At 35.6% G+C, this 17864-nt stretch overlaps 1 protein-coding gene across 15 annotated transcripts in view; it reads right to left on the bottom strand.

Annotated features, from left to right (window-relative positions):
- The window catches only part of LOC135216705 (protein quiver-like), a 782257-nt gene that overhangs the window by 168500 nt on the left and 595893 nt on the right, over positions 1 to 17864 (bottom strand). The window lies entirely within an intron of this gene.

The raw sequence follows: 17864 nt of genomic DNA, 5'->3' as shown, positions 1-17864 counted from the left end.
CAACCTTCGGTCAATTTTGACTCTACCGAAATGGTCGAAAAAACGCAATTGTAAGCTAAAACGCCCTATATTCTAGTAATATTATTCAAGCATTTACCTTCATTTTGCAACAAATTGGAAGTCTCTAGCACAATATTTCGATTTATGGTGAATTTATGAAAAAAATAAAATTTTCTTTACGTCCGCGCGGTAACTCTTCTGAAAAAATCATACGTGCGATTGTGGTAATGTTTGCACCATTTTAAATTAGCCGTTTACATAACGTTTTATATATGAAAATGTGCGCAATTTCATGTATAATACAACAATAAATAGTTGAAGGTTTGTAGCTATTCTCATTTTCGAAATATTTGCATATAAATCACGATAAATAGAAAAAAACCACGTTCGGTCAAATTTGACTCTACCGAAATGGTCGAAAAAACGCAATTGTAAGATAAAACTCTTACAGTCTAGTAATATTCAGTCATTTATCTTCATCGTGAAACAAATTCGAAGTCTCTAGCACAATATTTAAATTTATGGTGAATTTTTTAAAAAAACTTTCCTTCCCTCCGCGCGCGGATTCTCCGCCACAAATCTCCGAAATGCGTAAGTCCCATTCTCGGAATATTTGCTCCGTTTCATATTAGGCATTTCATAGAGTTTATATATGAAATGTGCGCAATTTCCATGTAGAAATAAAACGAAAATATTTGAAAGTTGTAGCTTTTCTTATTTCCGAAATAATTGCATATAAAAAAATATATATATAAAAAATTCGACATTCGGTCAACTTTAGCTCGTCAGATATGGTCGAAAACTGCATTTGTAAGCTAATATTCTTACAGTATAGTAATATTCAATCATTTGTCTTCATTCTGAAACATATTGGAAGTCTCTAGGACAATATTTAGATTTATGGTGAATTTTTGAAAAAAATATGTGTTTACGTAAGCGCGTTACGAATTCATGCATTATTTTGTGATAATATTTTCTCTGTGTTGCTTTTATCGTTTTTACAATTGTGTTATATATCAAAATGATCGCAATGTAGTGCACATTACAACGAAAAAAAAAAGTAACTTGTTACCTTCAACCGTTTTGCGCACAGCGCGATTTGAATACAATTATATATGAAATTTCGTTTTTGCGCTATCATATATCGCATTATTTATATATGATAATGATATTTTTTTCATTTCTGATGGTTGCATACTAAACTTCAAGCAATGACAAAAAAAGGAGCCAAAAATGAACTCTTAATCTTGAAAACTAAGCGCGCTGTGATTTTTTGAAAAAAATATTTTTTCCGCTTACGCGCTCACTCTCAAACCCCTCCGGCATACGGAGAGTCATTTTTTTATTTACCGCTCCGGCGTTTAAGGGCTACCATACCATTCATCCTACTAATGAACGAGTGAACTTTCGTATAAGTAACGACGTGATTCTGAACATTTCTTACCGAAAATATGTCTTCTATCTTTGTCTTGAAAGGCGATGGCCTTCGCTTTCAATCCCTAAATAAAGCACAGTCTGACACCATTGCCAACTGTTTTCTTACTTGATATTAAGTAGCATAGATTCACTTTCACTCTCGCGGGCCATTTTTACTTTTGGGGACTCTTTCTTGTCACTTATTTCACGGTTTCATGCTTCATTTATCTCTCTCTCTCTCTCTCTCTCTCTCTCTCTCTCTCTCTTAGGGTTGATAAAGGTCTAAAGTTTCAGGGCTTCGACAACAAATCTGCGCAAAAGTAAAGAAAGATATGCAAATAAAATGGAAGTCTGGTACATAGAGTAAGTACGTACCGAGACAATAAAAAAAGATGCAACAGTACCATACTGTATGAATTGTGTAAGAAAGTATGTATTACGTGTATTGTATGACGTCTCGATTACAGTTTGAATATTATCATCAAGGGAAATAACTCTCTCTGAATTGAAAATATACATTTATTTCCCTTAATAATGAGAATCAAAATTAATTGTGATAGCGACGTTATATAATACACTGACGTTTCTCCAATAAGATAATACTGTATCAATTGAACGCCTAATTTAGCATGATAAAATTAAAAAACACTATTCCTATGGGACACAGGAAATTATTTTTTGTCATAGTTTGTAGATTTTTCTGAACATTACTGTTAGTCATTGAGTTTGACCTTTAACATTATTGTGTTTTCCTTTTTTTTCATTAGCTCCTTCCCATAACTGAGGAGAAAGTGGGAGAGGAAGCCTATAACAAAATAGGAACTTGTCTTAGAATTGCTGACGAGCCTTCGAATCATCATTTCTTATATAAAAAAAGATAAAAATATCATACAGTGTTCACTCATGGGCACCCGTACACACACACACACACACACACACACACACATTTTGTTTGTGTGTATATATATATATATATATATATATATATATATATATATATATATATATATATATATATATACCTTGGAGGATTTAGCTCCTGAGGATGTATGAAATGTAATTGACTCCCCCCTACCATTTTTCTCTACACAAAGAGAAAGAAGACAAGAGGCAAAACCACGGTCACCACCTGCCCCCGGAGAAACTCTTTGGGCCAGTTGCCAAAATGTGTAGACTTAGAAGTTGCCAACGACTGATTCTTTATTCGAGGGCAGGGGAGGAAAAATCTAAGAAGATATATAGATATCCTTGGGATGCCAAAATACAGAGGAACTCGATCAAGGAGGATCAGGCCCTCGATACGACGATCCGATCCCCTTCCGAGGAGTAATGTCTAATAAGAGTTCTCCCAAAAGAAATATAGTACAGCACTTTTACATGAACGCCATTTGTTTTCCCGATTTTTTGTTCTTGTTGGAACAGGTTAATAGGACATTGTAATAAACAAAAACTGCGTAAAAGCTCTTGGGCGACTGAACAAATAAACTCCAACCATTATATATATATAACATATATATTATATATATATATATATTATATTATTATTATATTATATATATAAATATACTACATATATATACGTATTATTATATATATATATTATATATATTATTATATATTATATATATTATATTATATAATAATAAAATACATAATAGATACGTATATCAGCAATACGTCACCAACAGCACACGTGACAAATATGTACGTAAATAGCCCGAAGCAAGTGTACGCAATACACGAAAGCGCTTGGTAACTGGTCTTTGATTTTTTCACCTTTCATGTGGCTATTTTATATATATATATATACATATATATATATATATATACATATATTTATATATATATATATATATATATATATACGATATATATATATATATAAAATATTACTTACTGTAAGCACATAAATTTATGTACACTGATATTTCAAGGAAAGGGTGTTTATATCACACACTCGCGAACGTTTACACTTTGCTGTGTTCAAGTCCTTGCTTACGAGAGAGAGAGAGAGAGAGAGAGAGAGAGAGAGAGAGACCTTACCTTACAGACCTTACATTTTGTTCGGGTTGCCCCAGGTCCCTAAGTGTGAGGCACCTCTAATGTCTACCAGAGTTGCTAGTACATCTTCCGGTATATTTATCTTCCAATCTTGGATGGTCTAGGATGCAGTTTAGATATTTTTCGAGCTTATTCTTAAACACATCTACGCTCACCCCTGATATATTCCTCAGATGAGCTGGCAACGCATTGAATAGACGCTGCATTATCGATGCTGGTGCGTAGTGGATTAATGTCCTGTGTGCTTTCCTTATTTTTCCTGGTATAGTTTTGGGCACTATTAATCTACCTCTGCTTGCTCTTTCTGATATTTTTAGTTCCATGATGTTTTCTGCTATTCCTTCTATCTGTTTCCATGCCTGAATTATCATGTAGCGTTCTCTTCTCCTTTCTAGACTATATAATTTTAATGATTGTAGTCTTTCCCAGTAGTCAAGATCCTTAACTTCTTCTATTCTAGCTGTAAAGGACCTTTGTACACTCTCTATTTGTGCAATATCCTTTTGATAGTGCGGGTACCATATCATATTGCAATATTCAAGTGGACTACGAACATATGTTTTATAAAGCATAATCATGTGTTCAGCTTTTCTTGTTTTGAAGTGCCGTAACAACATTCCCATTTTTGCTTTACATTTTGCTAATAGAATTGCTATTTGATCATTACATAACATGTTCCTATTCAACAGAGAGAGAGAGAGAGAGAGAGAGAGAGAGAATCTTTATAATGTATAATTATTCACTTAATACTGAAAGGCAGTCGTCATCGTGATATATTCCCTTGCAATAAAGTATCATCTCTTATTGACCTGTTTACAGACAATTGCTTATTCCAGTAATAACATTAATGCTAATAATAATAACAGTAACAAATTGCGGTGACACTTCATCGAAGAGAGAATCAAGCAGATCTCAAAAGTTACACATTAATTGTCTAATTTCCTATCACGTAATAGCAAGCTGAACAGCTATATTTAGCTACCAAACCGTAGACCCCCACCTTCGTTTAGGTAGATGAGCAACAAAATTGAGATTCGTTAGGTGCCGTTTACTGCTCTGATTTCCTCGAAACAATACGAAATCTCGTTCAAGTGCTTTCAAATGATTCGTAAAACCTGAATATCCTTCTCGGGAATAGGTGAATCGGAAAGACGACAACCCACAACACAGCTCACAAAATAAAAACCAATAAGTTATGAAAGACTGACGGTGAAAATAAGGAAAAGACCGAGTAGCACGAGTATCACTGACCATTCTGCTGAGCAGAACACCAATGCTGCCAACAAAATCGCATTCCAAGTAACAAAGACATTTTTGGGACGCCATCCACATTTCGGAGTTCGAAGAGACATTGAGTTCTAATCTCGAAGAGCAATCTTACTTCTGGGGCACTTCTGAACACAATTACGATCACTGATTTTACAATCTTGTTATGAAGGCATATCACAACAGCCCGTAGAGAGCCGACGAAAATACGTCGCATCAATATTCCAAGAAAAAATAAAGGGATATAGATATGAAAAAGACGACAAATTGAAGGCTGTTTATATTCAATAGCCCATACTGTTTCGGATTGTCATGCGCCCTCTACATTGTGAGGGACAAGGGGCTCCAAGACTGTATGGGCTTTAGAATATATTTGGTCTCCAATGTGTCGTTTTTTTCATTCAAAGGTCGATACTGCTCTGTAATCAAACTAAACATGACTTGAGAAGGTCACATTGGGGAAACATTACAAAATATTTCGGCAATTAAAATTATACCGCGTACAAAAACTGAAGCTCTGTTGAAGACAGCGAACCCTCTTTGACGGGATAAGGCTAAAATAAAAAAAAAATTTCGAAGTTGTTCAACAGAAGTAATAAAACCTAACGGGTAAAAGATTCATAAAAGAAATAAATTTTGGTGTTTGTCGATTGAGAAACGAAAGAAAATGGAAAATCAGGTCAAACGGATTTTATACCTCGTGTTTTCCACTCGTTTATTTGTCTGATTATATACATATATATAATGTACGTGGTAGGGTGTGGAATGTTTAATATACACGTGAATACATATATTTAATTACCAGTAATAATCTTATGAAATTCATTTTACATAAAAATTACAATCGTTGGATCCTTATAAATCTAATTCCTTAAAAAAGCCTCATTAACGGCAGTTCATTGATTTCACTGAAACTCTTAAAACTGAATTATCACGATAAGTTGAACAGGAAATTAATAATATTTGAGAAAGTAAAAGCTTGAGATTACCGTCTGAATAAAAAGACAAAATATGAGAAAAAAATATGTGAATTGATAATCATAAATTGCGCCATGCATTGAGTCACGAAAGTGAAGCTGAGAATCATTTGAAAAATAAAAGCAAATGATTATGGAAAAAAATAGAATCAGAGCGAAGGACTTCGAAGTACTATGGAAACTTATCGTATTAAAAATGTTTTCGTACGAGATTGTAATGTCGAGAATATTTTCTATCCTTTATCCTTTATTTCATGAGTTTCCTAACAGTACAAATCACTAAGGAAATTGTTCCGATGACAATTCATCTAATATCCCCGACAACATCAAAGACCCCGTGCGGGGGTAGTGCCGTCAGTGTACCTCACGTGGTGCACCGTAGGCATTATTACTAAGGAGTGTTTGCAGGAGCCCTTCAGCCCCTAGCAGTGCCAACGATTTAGTCTATGACTTGACGACCTCCATTCTCACAGCCTTTCTTCGACCTTGCTGTCCAGCCCCTCTTACTGTTTGTTACCTCTGAGTGCATCTGGGGGTTTTCTCCAAGTTCCACCTTAAGAGTCTCTGAGACTCCATCCCCTTTCTTTTCCGAATCTATTTATCGTGCTGTCCAACCACTCCAACTTTTCACTGTCTTGAGCGCTGGATGGCCGAAAGGGCCATAGTGAATGGCATGGCAGCCTGATTTCATAAATCAAATCAAACAATATCAAAGACTAGATCTTCAAGACATTAATTACATTAGTAAAGAAGAGCAACACTTTCCCAAAAGGACTATAGCCCAATATGGAAGTGCAGTAGCTGACTTCTTTACCGACCAGTGGATGGTACTGGACTTTTCTCGTCAGTTATTAAATAAGGACGATAATTTTCTACGAACATAGAACCTCTATTATCAGCAACTAAGGGTAATTTCATAAAGTTTTGTAAAAGGGCAACACTTCTTGAGAGAGTAAATAATTCTCAAATTATTTTTCGAGAATATTGGCCTTGAACAGACTACAGACGTGAGAGGACTTTAAACATCGATTTATACTAAGCCTTAAACTTTCGTTGGCAATCCGAATATATTTCATTGCCAGTTTTTCTCCCGTTTTCCATCAAGACTTCATTTTGCTCTTGGGTAAGGGGGGGCGAGGGGAGGAGAGGCGATCTCCATCTCCACATCTCTCAATACGAACAAAGTACACAAACTTTCCTCCTCCTCCTCCTCCCTGTCTTTTTTTTCTCGCCTTCTCTGGATTCCTCACTATCCAAGATCCACCCGGACACCTCCACCAACTCCTCCTCCTCCTTCTCCTCCTCCGGCCACAGACCTGCCTCCCTTCCACATCTCCCGAATCTCCAACAAAACACACTAGCACAGCAGTGAGTGAGGGATACCTTCCTGAACCTCCTCTTTAAAAGAGACTATCTTCCATGGCCTATTACAAAGGCAACTATTCAAGGCGCCCCCTCAGGGATGTCGCCATTTGCGGCAGCCCCAAACAGATACTCCGCCTTACAAGGCTCAGTCTTGGCGAGAAAGAAGCTCAAGATAAGAGAGAGAGAGAGAGAGAGAGAGAGAGAGAGAGAGAGAGAGGAGTTATGAAAACCTTGAATATTTATGGATCGAAACACCTGTCAGCAAGAATAAAAGGACCTTTGCAATCTTTTGGGTCAGACACGATGACAAGAAAACGAAACAGACAGAGCGATAATCGTTCTCACTGCACTGATTAAACTTCTGAAGCGCTGCCACTTCTTGGTGTATCTTTATTTCTATTCCTTGGAGAAACCGAGACTATGATTCGTGCGTCTGCATCTCTGCATAATCTCACATTCCTTTCATAAACGAAATAAAGACGTGAATTTAAAGCTTTGTCGTACTGCATCTTCTTTTCGGATACTTCAGGGAACGGAACTCACACGAGTACAGGCCCGCTTAAGAGAGCGCCGGGCTAAGATAAAGAGATTGGTTCTTTCATGGAAGAGCGGTTTAAATATTCATCCATCCCGAGACCTTACCTTACCTTACAGACCTTACATCTTGTTCGGGTTGCCCCAGGTCCCTCAGTGTGAGGCACCTCTAATGTCTACCAGAGAGTTGCTAGTACATCTTCCGGTATATTTTGCATCTTCCAATCTTGGATGGTCTGGGATGCAGTTTAGATATTTGTCGAGCTTATTCTTAAACACATCTACGCTCACTCCTGATATATTCCTCAGATGAGCTGGCAACGCATTGAATAGACGCTGCATTATCGATGCTGGTGCGTAGTGGATTAATGTCCTGTGTGCTTTCCTTATTTTTCCTGGTATATTTTTGGGCACTATTAATCTACCTCTGCTTGCTCTTTCTGATATTTTTAGTTCCATGATATTTTCTGCTATTCCTTCTATCTGTTTCCATGCCTGAATTTATCATGTAGCGTTCTCTCTCTTTCCAGACTATATAATTTTTAAGAATTTGTAGTCTTTCCCAGTAGTCTAGGTCCTTAACTTCTTCTATTCTAGCTGTAAAGGACCTTGTACACTCTCTATTTGTGCAATATCCTTTTGATAGTGTGGGTACCATATCATATGCAATATTCAAGTGGACTACGAACATATGTTTATAAAGCATAAATCATGTGTTCAGCTTTTCTTGTTTTGAAGTGCCGTAACAACATTCCCATTTTTGCTTTACATTTTGCCAACAGAGTTGCTATTTGATCATTGCATAACATGTTCCTATCATCATCACACCAAGGTCTTTAACTGCTTCCTTATTTGTGATGGGTTGTTTCATTATTAGGTCCTTTACATGCATATAGCTTTCTTTCTCTGTCTCCATAATTTATTGATTCAAATTTATCAGAGTTACAAATACCATCCTATTTTACTCTGCCCAATCATATACTTTGTTAAGGTCTCTTTGTAGAGCGTTCCTATCTTCATCACAAGTAATTTCTCTACTTATTCTTGTGTCATCTGCGAAACTACTCACTACCGAATCCTTAACATTATTGTCTATGTCTTTCAATCATAACAAACAGTATTGCAGCTAACACCGTACCTTGCGGCACACCGGATATTACCTTGGCTTCATCCGATTTCTCGTCGTTTGCAATAACTATCTGTTTTCTGTTGTGTAAAAATTCTTTTAACCATCTTCCTACTTTATCCACGATATTGTGTTTTCTAATTTTCTTCGCTAATATATTTATGGTCTACTTTATATCAAAAAGCTTTTGCAAAGTCTAAATAAACCACATCTGTTTCATTTCCGCTTTTCATATTTTTGAATATGTTTTCACGGTGGACTAACAGTTGGGTTTGTGTACTTTTTCCGGGGTACGAAACCATGTTGTCCTTTATTAAACAAATTATTTTTTTATTAAATGTTTTTCATAATATTTTTCTTCATTACCCTTTCATACACTTTCATTATATGTGATGTTAGACTCACAGGCCTATAATTACTTGCCTCTAGTCTTGATCCACTTTTGAAAGTAGGGGTAATATACGCTAATTTGTGCTCATCATATATCTTGCCTGTATCTACACTTTGTCTTAATAATATTGCAAGTGGCTTTGCGATAGAATGAACTACTTTCTTTAACAAAAGATAGCAGGAATTCCATCAGGCCCTGCAGCAGCTCCATTTTTAATTTCATTAATAGCCTGCACAATATCAGCTTCCATTAATATCTATGTCAGCTAAATATCACTATTTTCATCCCTTACTTCTATATCATATCTTCATTATCTATTTCTAGGGGTGAATTCTCTCTTATATCGTTCTGCCAGTATGTTGCAAATTTCCTTTTTTCATTCGTTAATCTCCCTTCAATTCTCAGAGGGCCTATTCTATTCTTCTTTTATTCATCTTCTTCGCATATGAGTATAATAGTTTGGGGTTTTTGCTTGATATTTTATATAGGGTTTTTTCTTCCAAGTCCCGTTTTTCATTTTCTTTTTGATTGTATAATCTTTTTTTCTGCATTTTCTATCTTACTTTTAGTTCTATAACTTTCCATGCATTTTTTTCTTTTGCAAGACCTTTTTTCCACTTTCTGATTTTCTGGAACAAGATTCTTCTGTGTCTTGGTATGCATGAATGATGTTTACTTTTTTGCTTCTTGGCGTATATATTTTTCCACTATTATCTCCAATATTTTATATAATATCTCCGTATTTACCCTTATGTATCATCACTTACGAAAATGTTATCCCAATCTTTGTTTAATTCTTCATTAATTTCTGACCATTTTATATTTTTAACTGTAGAAGTTGTATTTTCCATATCCTTCCCACTTTTTCATTTCTTGCTTATCTCTATTTTCACTTGCTTTGGAAATGAACTGTTAATTCTATGACATTATGGTCTGAAATACTCGCATTATAAACTATTATTTCTTTAACATAATTCATCTCGTTCACAAATACTAGGTCCTAAAGTATTTTTCCTTTCTTGTTGGCAGGTGATTTATTTGTTGAATGTTTTGTATTCTAGTAGCATATCTAATAGCTTTTCAAATTGCCTCTTATCTTCTGCACTACTATTACTCTCTTTTTTATATGTAAGTACAACCACAATCTCCTATTCGTTCTTTCCATTCTACGAAAGGAAAAGTTGAAGTCACCAGATAGGAGAATAGTCCAGTTTCCTTCCTGATTTCTACATATATCATCCAATTTTTGCAATTATTAAGTCAAACTCTTTAGTATTAGGAGGTCATATATTTTACTATGTTCATCAATTTTCAGATTCAAATTCTACCGCTATTAGTTCACATTCTGAGTTACTATATTTCTCATATATTTTTCCTTGTTTTTTGTCTTTCCCATATATTGCGGTTCCCCCTTGATTCCTATTTTTTTCTATCTGATCTATAAGTTTGGAACCCTTTTATTTGATCATCATTCCCAGTCTCTTGGGAATACCAGGTTTCACTTATATTCATATCTTTATTTTTCTTTTCATTTTGGGTTAGTTCTTCTAAGTACTCTATTTTTCTTTTTGAGTTACTCGTAACTAAACCCTGCGCATTCATCACTATGATGGTTTCGCGTGTTTTCTTCCTTCATTTTAATACTGATAGTAATAAGGATTTTCCCATGTCCTCTTTCCTGTTCTGGTATGTTGTTCTTTTTTTCATTTTCCAGAAATTCTGACATTAAAAATCACACTTTTCCATAATATTTGATCTTCCTTCATCATAATTATTCATTTTGTGTCTGAATCTGCAATTTTCTCCGTTTCTGCAATATCCTCTTGCATAATAAATACAGTTATTATCTCTTGAGTAGAATTTCGGAGCTGATGCTTTGAAATTCTTTGCTGACACCTCTGCATATCTCATTGGTGGTTTGCTTTTCTCTTTTACCTGATAATTTCTTGATGTTTCTCTCTTTATTTTGTTTTCTTGCTTTTCTTTATTTTGGATTTTATTACTTGGTTGGTTATTTATTTGATTATGATTCATGGCTACAGGGTGCATATATTTGCATTTTTTGTCGAACTTACATCCTTTTCCTTCTTTTAGGTTTTTACATATTTTTGGATGCAGATCTCTGCAATCATCCCCATATCCATCTAAGTATGCACATTTACCATATATTTCATAGTTTTGACATATCTTAGGATGTTTGTAGTAACATCTTTCTCCAAGAGAGAGAGAGAGAGAGAGAGAGAGAGAGAGAATCTACAATGAATCTTGAGATTCACATCATATCTCGTGTGTGAATGAAAGCAGATAAATTAAGGGGTTCATCCTTTGAGTAAGTTAGCCGTCAGGTTGAAGGGTTCCTATTTTTCTATTTACATTACATGAAATTGTTCATTTTTACAGCAACAGCGAAGACTAACATTCATGATTCAAATAAACTGAAAACCGATATCATTTCCTTCAAACATATCTAATTCTGTCGGGCAAAGTTGAACAAGACATTTACAAACGGATTTGCTGTATCGTCATCATCGATATTCAACAATAATAATTATAAATAAAATCATAAGATGCAACATCCAAAAAGGTCCTTACTGCAGAGGCATTACCTTGGCCGAGAAGAACTTGCACTCCTTTTAGTGCCAACAAGAGCATTTAAATAAGATATTTAATGTTGTTGCTCGACATGTAGTATGGCCAACAGGTACGAGTCATTTTGCTTTATTTGATTACTTGACTGAGCTCGTGCGTTTATAGAATATCTTTATGTTTAAGATACAAAGTTCCTCACAAAATATTGCAAAACGGTTTAACTTGAATAAAAAACAAAATAATATATGTGGCATAAATATAAAATTGTACGTAACTGCAAGAAAGTTGCCTGCTTCAAGGCGATGGTCAATCACAGACTTTATATTAATAAAATTGATGCAATGATTCTTGACATTATTTTAGCTACGCCATGTCTTACTTTTACTGCTAATGTTTACAGAATATGCTTTAAGTCACAAAAGGGCAATATTAGTAAAACTTATATTGATAGTAAATTTTTTTTATTATACAACATTTCTTGCAGTTTTTTCGTTTTCCGTGTCAAATCAGTTAGGGAAATCTTCTTATAATAATAATGCATAATTCCTCAACTGGGATTATATGATCTGGGAAAATTACATTTAGCCGTTGCGTATGCCTTCGCTGAATGGATTCAAAAACTCTCAAAAGGCCGTGTCAGAAATCACATCCGTAACAACGCCGGTCTTTTAAACGATAAATCGGTGACATTTGCCCCGCTACCATGTCCTTAATTCGAGACTTGAAAACCAATAACCTATTTTCCACGCGTCATGAAAAGACCAGCTTTCTTTCCGTCACAGATATTCTCGACGCTTCGGAACCGTCTGTCTTTAAAGCTGCCTCTGCATCACGCATTGTGCTTCCATCGCCATCAGGAACTTGTTTGTCAAGAGGGACAATGGCGCTGCAAACAAGATCTCTGGATTCTGATTAAGATTAATGCCTTGTTCGCCCGAGTTCCAGCTGGGTTCGACACAGGACGTTCCCTCCTCATGCTAATCACGGCAATCGATTTCTGCTTGAAATATGAACCTCGATAATTGTCCAAAGTATGCTTTTTTTTTCTTTTAACGTTTTTACCAGTTCTCAAGTTGCAATTCTTTTAAGGGAACTGCAACACTATTTTCAAACACTTAAAAGGATGACTATGATACAATATGTGGTGTGAAATTTCGTATGCAAACGTAACTCATGGCTGCATACAAATGAGCAAGTATGTTAATTTCATCAAACTTTTAAAGCAGGATAATGATTGACCAGTAAAGATCAATTAGATGCCCATCACAAATGAGACCCGTTTAATTCTGGGACTGATATTCTTCTTTGATTTATAAAATTTAGGCTGTCAAGCACTGAGACCAATCTGCGCTTAAGCCAACGAAAAGAGGGAGCTAGAGCGGTTGCCCAGCAAGATAGAGAGATGCAGAAATGAAAGAAGTACAAAGATCTAAAGGAAGAACTGAGCAAAAACCCCGGAGCTGCACTAAGGATATTTATTTAAGAGAAGTTGGACAGCAAAACTGAAGAAAGGAAGTGGGAATGGAGGTAGAGTAAAAGGCTAAAAAGTAGGTGCATCCCTATAGGAGCTGAGGACGCAGCAAACACTGGAATTAATATAGTGTAAAACAAATAATTGCAAGTTACGTTTACCACGCGATCTTCTTGCAATGAAATCTTCCAATTCGTAAACAAGGATTACATTTCAAATTGCCCACTTCTGATATTACCAACTTAAACTGCAAAACTGCCATCTGTTAATAACGTTTTAACCTTGTAAACCCATCTATTTTGTTTTTATAATATATATGAATTGGGAGGCATATATATATGTCTATATATATATATATATATATATATATATATATAGATATATATATATATATACAATATATCTATATATCTATATATCTATAATATATATCTATATATATATATATATATATATATATATATATATATATCTATATATATATATATATATATATATATATATATATATATATATATATATATATAATATGTCAGTATTCCCTTATCAATATTAGGTATGATTTTAGGAAGAGGAGGCAGGATAAGCCACCATTATTCAGTAACCACATCACCCTGGGAGCAGACCAGGGGTAGTTTACTTTCAAAGATCTAACCTTTTTACCGAGTTGATAGCTGACCTTCGATAATTTTCTATTCAAAGGTATAATTTAGCAATAAAATTGGGCAAATAATAATATTTTTATTATAAATGATCAATGTTATAAGTTACTTAAGTAAATATATTTCTCATCTCCCTTCACATTAACTTACTGTGCCACCTCTCTCTCTCTCTCTCTCTCTCTCTCTCTCTCTCTCTCTCTCTCTCTCTCTCTCTCTCTCTCTCTCTCTCTCTCATGAATATCTGAAGTTAGCGTAACCTTCCAGAACAAATGACAAAGTAGCTTTGTAACAGCAAATAAATCTCATCACCGCTACAACTCTCTTACGTTGGAAATTTATAGTCATGGGAAAAAACCGACGAAAGAAACAGAATGATACAACCCAAGATTTTCCGATCTTTTGCAGGAAAAAATGTGGAAAACAAATCATCCGGTCATGCACCCGATGCAAATAGCGCAAGGCACTGCAATGCGGTGCCAATCCCAGCATAAGTTCGACTCCGCGTTGCGCCGTTTCGAATTGTGAAAAAGAATGGCGAAATTAGCCGAATGCTTATTCACTAATTTAACGTCTAAAGGCTTAGTGAGAGAGAGAGAGAGAGAGAGAGAGAGAGAGAGAGAGAGAGAGAGAGAGAGAGAGAAAAAACTTTCCTCTGATTTCTATCTCACCACAGAGATGGAAACTACCACAGGATAACCACAAGGATTCTCTAATAAAAATATCGCTATTAAATAATCGAATAAATTAGCTACGCCTTGTTTATTTGTTTCTGCTTCTGTTATGATTTTCTGCAGAATTTTAGCCTGTTTCAGATGTATGGGCTGTTTATTAGTTTTGACAGCAAATTATATTAATCAGATTACTTATCCTAGTTATACTCTTACTCACTTTTGAAGATTTTGAACATCAGCTATGGAAAATAACACAAAATAATAAAATTTCTTCAGAACATATAATCTCTGTTTACTGTTCCTTGATATTTTAGATGCGTATTTCACAGGAAATCTTGAAACCCCAAAAGAAATGAATAAACGACATCTTCCCACGTGTGACTCAAACTCACTACCTATACGCATTTATTAATACAACACAAACGTGAATTTATGTTGTGCATGAATACCTGCTCTTCATTAATATCACAGGAGAGTTCGATCTGTTTACAAACCGTGCAACAACGGTGGCAATGTTGTTGCTGCCTGGTGCACAGACAGCTGAATAACCCAATCAGAAATCATGATTTGACGCGTCACCTTCTAAACTTGTATTACAGTTCCAAGTCTCTCGCCGTCAGGCGGAAAACTGGATTTCAGTGTTGGTATCAGACCTGATTCCGAAGAACACTGGAGAATTTCGGAAGGATACAAAGTATGCACAATATTAGCCATACTCATAATCACTACTGCAATCATACACACTACACGTGCAAGTTCAAGTTGTACTACTGCCTAATATACGATATGCAATAATGCAGTTTACAAGTCACATCATACCTGTTCGTCACAAAGGCTGGATAAAAAAAAAATTTCACTTTCAAAATCATATCTGTTTCAGAATAATAATGGATTTCTGTAGTAAAGAAAGATAATGGATGTGTGCAGTAGTACTCTCTCCCCCTTTGGTTTCAAGCAAACATCCATCGTACCAAAAAATACTGCTTTAAATATCTAAAGGCCATAAATTCAAAGAACTCTTTTTGTCGAACAGTTGACCGATGGCATATTTTTTTTTAATTGCGGGAGAAAACACGATGTAATGGAGCAACATACAAATTCGTCTGGCGCAATTTCTGTCGATTTTCGGCAAGGAGTTTTGTCAAAGACATCATGAATATGTAACGGTAATCCCTCCGGCAAGTAAGATTAGCGCAAGATTTGCTGTTGGGCCAAAAATAATCTTCACCATGTTTTCATATCCGTCTCACAGAGGAGTGTCTATCACGAAACACATCACATAAATCGGGGGCCTTTTAGCGTGATACGCAACCTTGGGCCTTATTCCCCAAATGCCTGCACCGCCAGCGACGCTTTCAAGCGCATTCAGTCAAGATACAAACAAAAGCTAATATTGCATACAAATGAATGCTTCGCCATCTACCAAAGAGTGCATGAAACGACCGTTAACCAGACTCTCCATAGTTTTTGCTAATCCCCTCAAGATTTACGATTCTCGAAACACTGTAGAGCTAGTGCTACCCTTGTCTCTTATTGGTCGCCATTTAAAGTCTCATTATACGAACGTTCATTATTCATCGTTTTTATATACAAAAAAGGGGGACACTGCTTTTGGTGCTCATTGTCCCGACCTTGAATCCAATTCCATTTTCACACTGACGTGACTCAGGAGTGATGAGCGGCGCTTTATTTTTAACAACCCGCGTTTTGTCAGTCTCACAGTGATATCTCGAGCAATAAAATTCAATACGTCTTCATAAATACTTTTGGCCTATATTTAATGTTCATGTCACAAGCAAGCACAGGTGAAACTCGAACAACTCCTGTTCTCTTATGTCTGTCAAGAGCGTGTTTTTCCCCCATCTACCCGTTAATAAGATAATTTACAATCTGCCCCTGAACTCCAGACGGTGAGATATATCACGCCTTCAGATATAGAGCAGTAAAACGAACGGTCCTGAAGAAAAAGTAAGAAGACGAGAGAGAGAGAGAGAGAGAGAGAGAGAGAGAGAGAGAGGTACATCAGCACGGCTAAAATTCACATAATCGATGTTCTTTAGATGATAACTTTTACCTTTCATTACCGACATCTCAGTACAAAGAATCATAGCGTTCACAAAGCATGGCTAATAATCTAATGCTCTAGTTACTTTTCAGTGGGTATTTGTAATCTGCGTTACTTAAGAGTAAAAAGTCTACTGTAAGAATATATATTCGTAGTTATTTTGTCCCTTCCAAATTTACAAAAGCAGTCTCTCGTGACCACTGCCTTTTCTCTGAGTTAATTTCTCTTGCAATTATTCAGACGTTCCTTTTAATTTGCATGCATAATAAACACCAAGTCAGCTCCAGTAATCAGGAATATGCTGTAATCTACAGGTAGCAGGTGACATGGGTCATATGAAATAGTCACTGCACAATTTGCGATGAAATTTACACATAGCACTAAGTCGCTTTTCTATATGTGGTGGTAAAGTTTATTTATCAAAGATTCATTTTACAGACAACAATGCCTTGATATACTGCAGCTTTTCACATTCTGATCCTCCACACTCCCTCTTTAAGGGTTTTACTTTTTATTCGATATGCATCTCAACGATTTGGCTTTACAAGTTTGGTAAACTTGCCGCTTTTCCACTAAAAGAATGTTCGCACAGCTTATGCACAAACGGCATCAGACATCGCTATCTCTGCTACAGTCACTGCTTATCTACGCCCTCTGACAGTACAGCTTACATCAAAAGAAATGAAGCGTACACACTTACATACAAAGCAATTCAGCAGGCGACTTTCCCATAGAAATGAAAGCATTGGCGAATTTCACCTCATTCTGACAGTCGGCTTTAACTTGACAATTCTCTCTTTATTTTTATATCTGACACCGGAGAATAAAGTAAGGATTAAATGCCGACAATTTGTCTTGATCCATCATCTTCCTTAATGGAGATTACATGCTCTTATAATATAACTTGTCGCTTTAATCCGAGTGATAAATTTTAGGCACATTGATAAATTTCAGCAAAGCATCTAAATGACGGATTTTTGTCTTGTTTCTTGGATGATTTGTAAGTCAAGGTTGTTTGACATCAACACTGAACATGAGGCCACGTGTGGTGGCATACCTTATAAAGGGACTGAGTGAGCTTTAACCGCAAACATTATTATTATTATTATTATTATTATTATTATTATTATTATTATTATTATACTGCTCCTATGGAATATTTTGACCACAAGCACCGAGGGTAAGATGGCCTAAAGGTAAAACAGAAAATTATAAAAAGCACAAGCGCTTTATTACACTGTTATGACGTTATGCCCTCTAGGTAATGCTT

Source organism: Macrobrachium nipponense, chromosome 6, assembly GCF_015104395.2.
Source record: "Macrobrachium nipponense isolate FS-2020 chromosome 6, ASM1510439v2, whole genome shotgun sequence".
NCBI lineage: Eukaryota > Metazoa > Arthropoda > Malacostraca > Decapoda > Palaemonidae > Macrobrachium > Macrobrachium nipponense.
This window is presented reverse-complemented; position numbering and strand designations above follow the sequence as displayed.